General features: G+C 37.7%; 1 protein-coding gene across 3 annotated transcripts in view; it reads right to left on the minus strand.

Moving 5' to 3' along the window:
• TPK1 (thiamin pyrophosphokinase 1) overlaps positions 1-8,962 on the minus strand; it is a 395,885-nt gene that overhangs the window by 99,520 nt on the left and 287,403 nt on the right. The gene's annotated exons all lie outside the window — the stretch shown is intronic.

Here is an 8,962-nt window from a genome sequence, read left to right on the forward strand (position 1 = left end):
GGTGAACTGGGAGACTGGGACTGATACATACACACCACTATATACAACAGATAGCATACCAGGACCTCACACAGAGCACGGGGGACTCTGCTCAGCACTCCGTAATGAGCTACATGGGAACAGAATCTAAAAAGAACGGATACATGTATACGTGCAACTGATTGTGCTGTACACCTGAAACTAACAGAACACTGTAAGCCAACTATACTCAATTAAAAAATCACTTAATACAGCCTAGAGTAATAAACGCAGTACATACTGTTACCCTTGAAGTCTTACCAAATATGCACTGCTCTACAAATAGAAATGCAAAGCTTTCTTGAAAAACCTTTGCAAAATATTTACCTGTAATTATAATCTAATTTATTTATACATATAAAATAAACATTCTACGTATAGCTATTATAAAAATAAATCTTTCATGCATTTAAATTTATATAAATTTGGGACAGAACTTATTATTTTCTGAGGTTTGAAAGATACTTAGTGAAAAGTTATTATTGGAGAAAAATCAATATTGGAATTTATAGCTAGCACTTTCCACTTATAAATAAAAATGACCTATGGAAACATTAATGACTTTTCTAAATTAATAACATAAAGCAGTGAAGATGTAAAGCCACTGACAGCTAATTAAACACAGAAGGGGAAAAGGCTGCTTGTTGTCTGTATCCCGGTGTGGAGAAAAGTGCTTTTTAAAAACCACTTAGAGATTATTCGATATAATCTTCATGGAAATGAAACTCCTTCCCCAGGAGATTGGACTTAAATGTTCAGTGACCTACACTTGCTCCTTAGAAGGACTGGCCAGTCCCTGTTGTTGTTGGTCAGTCACTAAGTCATGTGCAATTCTTTGTGACCCCATAGACTCCAGCACCCCAGGCTTCCCTGTCCTTTACTGTCTCCCAGAGTTTGCTCAAACTCATGCCCATTGAGTCATGATGCCATCCAACCATTTCATCTTCTGTCACTCCCTTCTCCTCCTGCCCTCAATCTTTCCTAGCATCAGGGTCTTTTCCAATGAGTTGGCTCTTCCCATCAGGTGGCCAAAGTATTGGAGCTTCAGCTGCAGCATCAGTCCTTCCAATGAATACTGAGGACTGATTTCCTTAGGACTGACTGATCTCCTCGCTGTCCAAGGGACTCTTAAGAGTCTTCTCCATCGTGACAAATCAAAAGCTTTAATTCTCCAGTTCTTGGCTTTCTTTATCCCCCAACTCTGACATCTGTACATGACTACTGGACAAACCATAGCTTTGATTATGTGGCCTTTTTCAGCAAAGTGATGTCTCTGCGTTTTAATATGCTGTCTAGGTTTGTCACAGCTTTTTTTCCAAGGAGCAAATGTCTTTTAACTTTGTGGATGCAGTCACCGTCCACAGTGATTTTGGAATTCAAGAAAATAAAGTCTATTTTTTAATCATTAGATACAGGCCGACCCTTAGGTCTCCTCTTCTCCTCCCTCCCCAGTCTCCAGTAGCAAGCACAGAAATAAAGGAGGGCAAGGCACAAGGCACGACCTATCTCTGGATGAGAACACACTTGCGGTGTCTCCTGCAAACTAGCTTCCTCTATGCTACCTCCTGCCCAAATCTGCACCGTGCCAGCTAGACTCGTTTCACTGCTGTTTCACTGGCTGCCTTGGTTGACTTCCCTGGGGCTTCCCTCTTGAATGCTTGGACCTTAAGAGTAGATGTCAGTGTGTGCGTGCATGCCTGCTAAATCACTTCAGCTGTGTCTGACTCTGCGACTCTATGGAATATAGCACGCCAAGCTCCCTTCTCCATAGGATTCTCCAGAATCCTAGGGTACTCCAAGAATACTGGAGTGGGTTGCCATTTTCTCCTCCAGGGAATCTTCCTGACCCAGCGACTGAACCTGCATCTCCTGCATTGACAGCTGGGTTCTTTACCACTAGTGCCATCTGTGAAGCCTAGATGTCAGTACCACCAAGATAATACACTAGTCAAAGACTTCACAAGGAAAAAACCCTACAAAACAATGTATCTTAGGAACCAGTATGCCAAAATCCTCAACAAAACACTAGGAAACTGATTCCAACAACACACAGAATTATACATCATGACCAAGTGGAACTTCTCCAAAGGATTTAAATTTGATTTAATATCTGAAATCCAAGTAGTGCAATGTATTATTATATCAATACAATTTTTTTTAAATCACAGGATCATCTCAATAACCAAAAAAAAAAAAAAAAACCCAGAAAAAGCAAAGTCCAATGCCCTTCCATGATAGATTAAAATAACAAACAAACAAACAAACAAAAAGCACCCAAAGTAGGAACATAATGGGCTTTCCTCAGTTTGATCAAGGACATTTGTGGAAAACCAACACTGAATGCTTTTTCATGTGATCAAGAACAGGACAAGGGTGTCCACATGTGCTACTCTCCAACCTATCTGAGTACTATTTCAGTACTATCTGAATTCTATTCAATATCTGACTGCAGGTCCTAACAGAACGATTTGGTCAGAGAAAAAAGGTATCCACATTAGAAAAGAAGTAGAACTATGTCTATTTATAGATGACATGATCTTATAAATAGAAAATTCTAAGAAGTCCACTAAAACACATTAGAACTAATAACTATGTTCAGGAAGGCTGCAGCATATAAGGTCAATTGATGCAAAAATCAACTGTATTTCATATACTTGCATTAACCAGTGTAAATGTAAAGAAAACAATTCCATTTATAGCAGCATCAAAACAATGTAATACTTAGAATACATTTAACAAAAGAAGTACAACACTTATACTATGAAAATTACAAAGCTTTGCTGAAAGAAATTGGAGATATAAACAAATTGAAACTATCCAATGCTCATGGATTGGAAAATTTAACGAGGCTGATACAGTTATAGCCGTCCCTGGGTATATGGGGGACACTAGTTCCAGGACCTGCTATGGAGACTCAAATCTGTAGATACTGAAGTCCATGAAGATTCTGCACCCAGGGATACAACCAACCATGGATCAAAAATGTAGTACCATATTTATGTAAAAAAAAAAAAATCTGCACATAAATGGATCCATGCAGTTCAAACCCGTTTTTCAAGGGTCAACTATATACTTCTCAAACTGACCTAGAGTCAACATAATCCCTATCAGAATCTTAGCTGACTTCTTTGCAGAAATCAATGAATTAATTCTCGACCATTACTTTATACCGTATTCAAAAATTAATGCAAGATGGATCAAAGACCTAAACATATGGGGAAAAAAAACTATTATAAACTCTTTAAAGAAAATATAGGAGTCAATCTTTATGACGTTAGATTTGGCAATGTGACACCAAAAGCATAATCAACAAAAGAAAAAATAGATAAATTAAACTTTATCAAAATGAAAAATGATTGCTCTTCAGAGAACACCATTAAAAACAGTGAAAAGACCGCCTGCAGAATGGGGAAATAAATATTTGTAAATCTTAAGTGATTTGTGTCTAAAATATACAACGAACACTTACAACTTAATAATAAAAAGACAACACAATTGTAGAAGGGCCAAAGGATCTCCAAAGAAGGGATACAAATAGCCAATGAATACCTGAAAAATATATTCTACATTATTAGTCACTGCTGCTAAGTCGCTCCAGTCATGTCCAACTCTGTGCAAACCCAAAGATGGCAGCCCACCAGGCTCCGTCATCCCTGGGATTCTCCAGGCAAGAACACTGGAGTGGGTTGCCATTTCCTTTTCCAATGCATGAAAGTGAAAAGTGAGAGTGAAGTCGCTCAGTCGTGTCCGACTCTTAGCGACCCCATGGACTGAAGCCCACCAGGCTCCTCCATCCTTGGGATTTTCCAGCAAGAGTACTGGAGTGGGGTGCCATCGCCTTCTCCTCATTAGTCACCAGGGAAATGTAAACCAAAACCACAACAAGATACCACTTCACACCCATCAGGATGGCTAAAGTCAAAAAGTCAAATAAATACAAGCATTAGCAAGGATATGGGCAAGTCAGACCTCTCACACAAGGCTGGTGGGACTTTAAAACAATGCAGCTCCTTTGGAAAAGCATCTAGCAGTTCCTCAGCAACTAAACATAAAGTTCCAATACGACCCCACAACTAGGTGTGTACCCATGAGAAATGAAACATGTCCATACAGAAAGCTGTAGAAGAATGTTTATTTTTCATAATAGACAGAAGGCAGATATAATCCAAAAGTCCATTAGTGGGTGGATGGATAAATAAGATATATTAATATTATACAGTAGAATATTGTTTGATCATAAAAAGGAAAAAAATACCATTAAGTTCTACAACGTGGATGAACCCTGAGAACATGCTAAAGTCAAAGAAGCCAGTAACAAAAGTCCATTACGTGTCTATTCATATGAAAATCTAGGATAGGGAAATCTATAGAGGCAAAGTAAACTGGTGGTTGCTTAGGGATGGAGGAGAGGGCAGGGTGGGGGACAGGAAGAGTATGGTGGCTGCTGGCTGAAGGGAACACGCTTTTTGAGGAGATGAATATGTTTGTAATTTGACTTGCAAGGGTTGCACATACTGGGACTTCCCAGGTGGCTCAGTATAAAAGAATCTACTTGCCAATGCAGGAGACTCAGGAGTTGTGACTTCAATCCCTGGGTCAGGAAGATCCCCTGGAATACTGGCAATCCACTCCAGTATTCTTGCCTGGAAAATCCCATTGACAAAGGAGCCCAGTGGGCTACAGTGCATGGGGTCAGAAAGAGTGGGACACAACTGAGCACGACCATGCATGGTTGCACCTATTTGCAAATAAACTAAGTATCACTTAATTTTAAATGAGTGAATTATATATATATATCAATATCAATTATATTTCAATAAAACTATCAAAAAAATGTCATTTCCTTCCAGCTTAGTTGACTAATACTAGAATCAACGCATGCCTTCTAGATGAGCATATTGGTCTGATGTCTTTTGCTTAAATGACTTGGTCATGGTCATGAGCCTTTATAGATACACAGTGAACAGTTCAGGTATGGCCCTTGTAAGACCTTTTCCAGATACAAATATGGAAGTGACATCATCAGACCTTTGTCTCAGGGCTCCCTCTGACCTAGAGCATACAGGCAGAAGTTAAGCAGTATTTTGCAGTAAAACTTAACATTTTCTTTAAAAAAGACTGTAACAGTCTGTGATCCTTTAAATATAATGTGTGTGTGCTCAGTCGTGTCCGACTCTTTGCGACCCCATGGACTGTAGCTCACCAGGCTCCTCTGTCCCCTGAATATTCCAGGCAAGAATAATGGAGTGGGTTGACATTTCCTCCTCCAGGGGACCTTCCTGACACACAGGTCGAACCTACATCTCTTGTATTTCCTGCATTCTTTACCACTGTAGGTGATTACAATTTGATTTTTTTTTTAATTTTTAAAGGGTAAAGTAATGACTCATACAAATATAAAATGAACACAAAGATTTCAATTAAGTCATTAATTAATGAGAAAACTAGTACGATGTTAAAAAAAAAAAAAAAAAAAAAACTGTTTCAAAGGTGACTACAAAGGATAAACTTACTAAGACAGCCCAGAATGCTGAAATGGATTTGCTAATAGAAAATGCAATTTATATAGGGTGATAATGCATGGAGTTTTGAAAACAAAAGCTCAACTGAATTATATTACTAGGAATCATATACAGTATGATCAGTCCTTTACCAATTTCCAATTCCACAACATTTCTAAAATAAGCAAAGATGATGAAAAGCTAAGTGTCACATAGAACCAGATAACCCTTCAAGAGCCTCTAGACTAGGCCCAAGAATCTACTTAAAGATACACAGATATCTTTTTGCCCATTTCAATGGTTTTTGCAATTTTTCATGACAGGTTTAGGAGTGGTATGTCTATGAATATAATTTGACTTTTAAGTTTCTATGCTATTTGATCTACCATATTTCACTAGTTTTAACACATACATTTCCCCCATATCTCTGTAATTATAATTGGTAGAACTTTTTCTCAGTGTACATAAAATAAGGAGGCATCTTATAACTGATGACATCTTAGATATGATGACACACAGTCATTGCACCAAATTATAAACTTGAGAAAGTGATCTTGGGGTGGGAAGCTTTAGCTAACATATTCCTTGCAGGAAAAAAAAAATTAGTTTTTTAAAAGCCATCCTCAGTATCATCACCTTTGACTATGTGTTTTAGGTAAAAATTTTAACAATGTCTTCAACTCAAATTGGATTACTGATTATCAAATGAATTAAGATACAAAAGATACTGCCCTTTAATCAGAGAAGAAATGTTGACATCACAGATTGAGTGCTTTTTTTTTAAAGCACTGGACTAGAAAAGCAATAATTAAAATAATGACAAAGATATTTAAAAATACGAAACAACTCACACACTAGTAGCACTAGCTCACGAAGTTATAGCCTACGGATGTCTGCTGCTGCTGCTAAGTCGCTTCAGTCGTGTCCGACTCTGTGTCACCCTATGGACAGCAGCCCACCAGGGTCCTCTGTCCACGGGATTCTCCAGGCAAGAATACTGGAGTGGGTTGCCATTTCCTTCTCCACTAAGTATGTATAGCTATTGTCAAACCATGATAACTCACTAGAATCACTTTGTAAGGTATAAAGGAATGAGAAATAAGACTTTTCACTGAAACTGCATTAATAGCAACTGTAGTTTTCTTTCCTTTTCTAAATAGACTCTTGAACTGTTCCCTTGATAGGCTGGCACTTAAAAATCCTCACAGAGAGCTCCTGCAGGAGATCTTGGTACCTGTACACACTTATTACACAGTATTTCCATAGAGATGAAAACTCTTTTCAAACTGTTTTCTCAGAATTTTTTTTTCTTTCCAAACTCTTTCACTTGGGCTAGATTTGAGTCTCTTTCAGTCAATGCTATGAAATTATTTCATTCTGTCACTTATTTCTATACTTTGAAAAAACACAAAAGAAGGAACAATGGATGCATAATTTCAAACTCAATTTGAGTTATAAAGCAGATGCCTGGGCAAATTGAGGGCAATTCTATTTAAATTTTTTCTTAGGTAAAAGTGTAGTGAAGTTAAAAGTTTGTCCCTCAGAATTTTTTATATTTCTTGCAAATTAATGTTAATTTCCTACCACTGTGTCTTCTTTCCTGGTTCCTTTGCTTTCTTTCCCTGTCTGCAGTTTCCTACCCCTTATCTCAAATTCCCTTTAGTGATTTTTTAAAAAACATCAACTTATTTTCTATGGAAAATATATAAATAGCACTGTAGACTTGATATATAAATATAAACAGCACTGAAGACTTGAATTTAAATTCTGAGTGCATCGATCCATAATGACATTAATTTGGTCCACTGCTAAGTAAGACTTTAAACTACCATATCTTTATTTGAAAAACGGGGGATCTGATAATTTTTCAAAATCAATGAATGACCCCAAGCAGCAGAGGGAAAGAAAATCAAATACAACAAAAGTTATACTTAAACACACTGTAGTAAAACTGTAGCGCATCAAAGAAAAATAAAAGGTCTAAAGGATAGATAAGAGTTAAATGCAGATTATAAACAAAATTATAAACAAAATTTTACTGTGGATCCATCAAAAGCAAAAATAGAAATCCATAAGAATATGACTGAAAGAAAGTTTTTATTATGTTAATATATATGGCTAAAGTGTTCATCAAGATGGCAGACAAAGAAAAGACATTTTTTTTTTTGATAGAAGAGCAGACTCCTACTTATTCCTTCCTCACTGACAGAATCTCAGTTTTATTTGGGGTGACTATGTCCTCAGATTAAAAAAAAATTCAAGTCCTAGCCTCCTTTGCAGCTAGGGTGGCGTGTGATAGCTCTGGCCACCGAGGCAAATGATGAAACGAGGGAGGGTTTCTGCAAACGCTGGGAATCCCTGATGCCGTGTTTTCCTGCAGGACGTGCTGCACCACTTCCTCCCTGTGTTTTCCCACCTGATGCTAAACAGGGGATACTCTACAACGGAGACATCTTGCGTCTTGAAGCAAAGGCTGAATAAATCACAGAAGCCTTGCCCTGTAAATACTTAACTCTGCACTTTATTACACAGCGGCGGCGGGGCAGGGGGCGCGGGGGGTGCTGTTTAAAACTATTATTTCAGTTACTCATAATTGAACACAGTCCTATTTGTTACAGATGAAGAAGAAAGAAACATGATTACAAACCCAGGTCGAATTTTTGGAAATCATGAAAGTGTTCATAAATACAGTAATACAAATAAAATCAAGTGTCCATACAGCACAAATTAACTCAGAAACTGTAATTTTTTAAAGGTGTACTTTACAAAGCAACACTAAGTATAAGGTTTCTAGAGATGAGTCCTTCTATGACTCATTAAGTACAGGATCTTATGGACAAAACTTCTAATTATCAAAAGCAATTCAAATTCTAATTAAATGGAGAAAGAAATTATGTTTATGGATGGGAAGACTCAGTTTTGTACAGGAATTCTCATTCCCAACTGTTCTAGTCTCCTAATGTAATCTCTAAATTAAGGCTGATTCTGATAAAAACTACAATGGAATTCTGTGTGTGTAACATTTGTCAGACTTTATTTTTTTGGGCTCCAAAATCACTGCAGATGGTGACTGCAGCCATGAAATTAAAAGACGCTTACTCCTTGGAAGGAAAGTTATGACCAACCTAGATAGCATATTAAAAACCAGAGACATTACTTTACCAACAAAGGTAAAGTCAAGGCTATGGTTTTTCCAGTGGTCATGTATGAATGTGAGAGTTAGACTGTGAGGAAAGCTGAGCGCCAAAGAATTGATGCTGTTGAACTGTGGTGTTGGAGAAGACTCTTGAGAGTCCCTTGGACTGCAAGGAGATCCAACCAGTCCATCCTAAAGGAGAGCAGTCCTGGGTGTCCATTGGAAGGACTGATGCTGAAGCTGAAACTCCAATACTTTTTGGCCACCTCATGTGAAGAGCTGACTCACTGGAAAAGACCTTGATGCT

The sequence above is a fragment of the Bison bison genome, unplaced genomic scaffold (genome assembly GCF_000754665.1).
Source record: "Bison bison bison isolate TAMUID 2011002044 unplaced genomic scaffold, Bison_UMD1.0 scf7180017864211, whole genome shotgun sequence".
Taxonomy (NCBI): domain Eukaryota; kingdom Metazoa; phylum Chordata; class Mammalia; order Artiodactyla; family Bovidae; genus Bison; species Bison bison.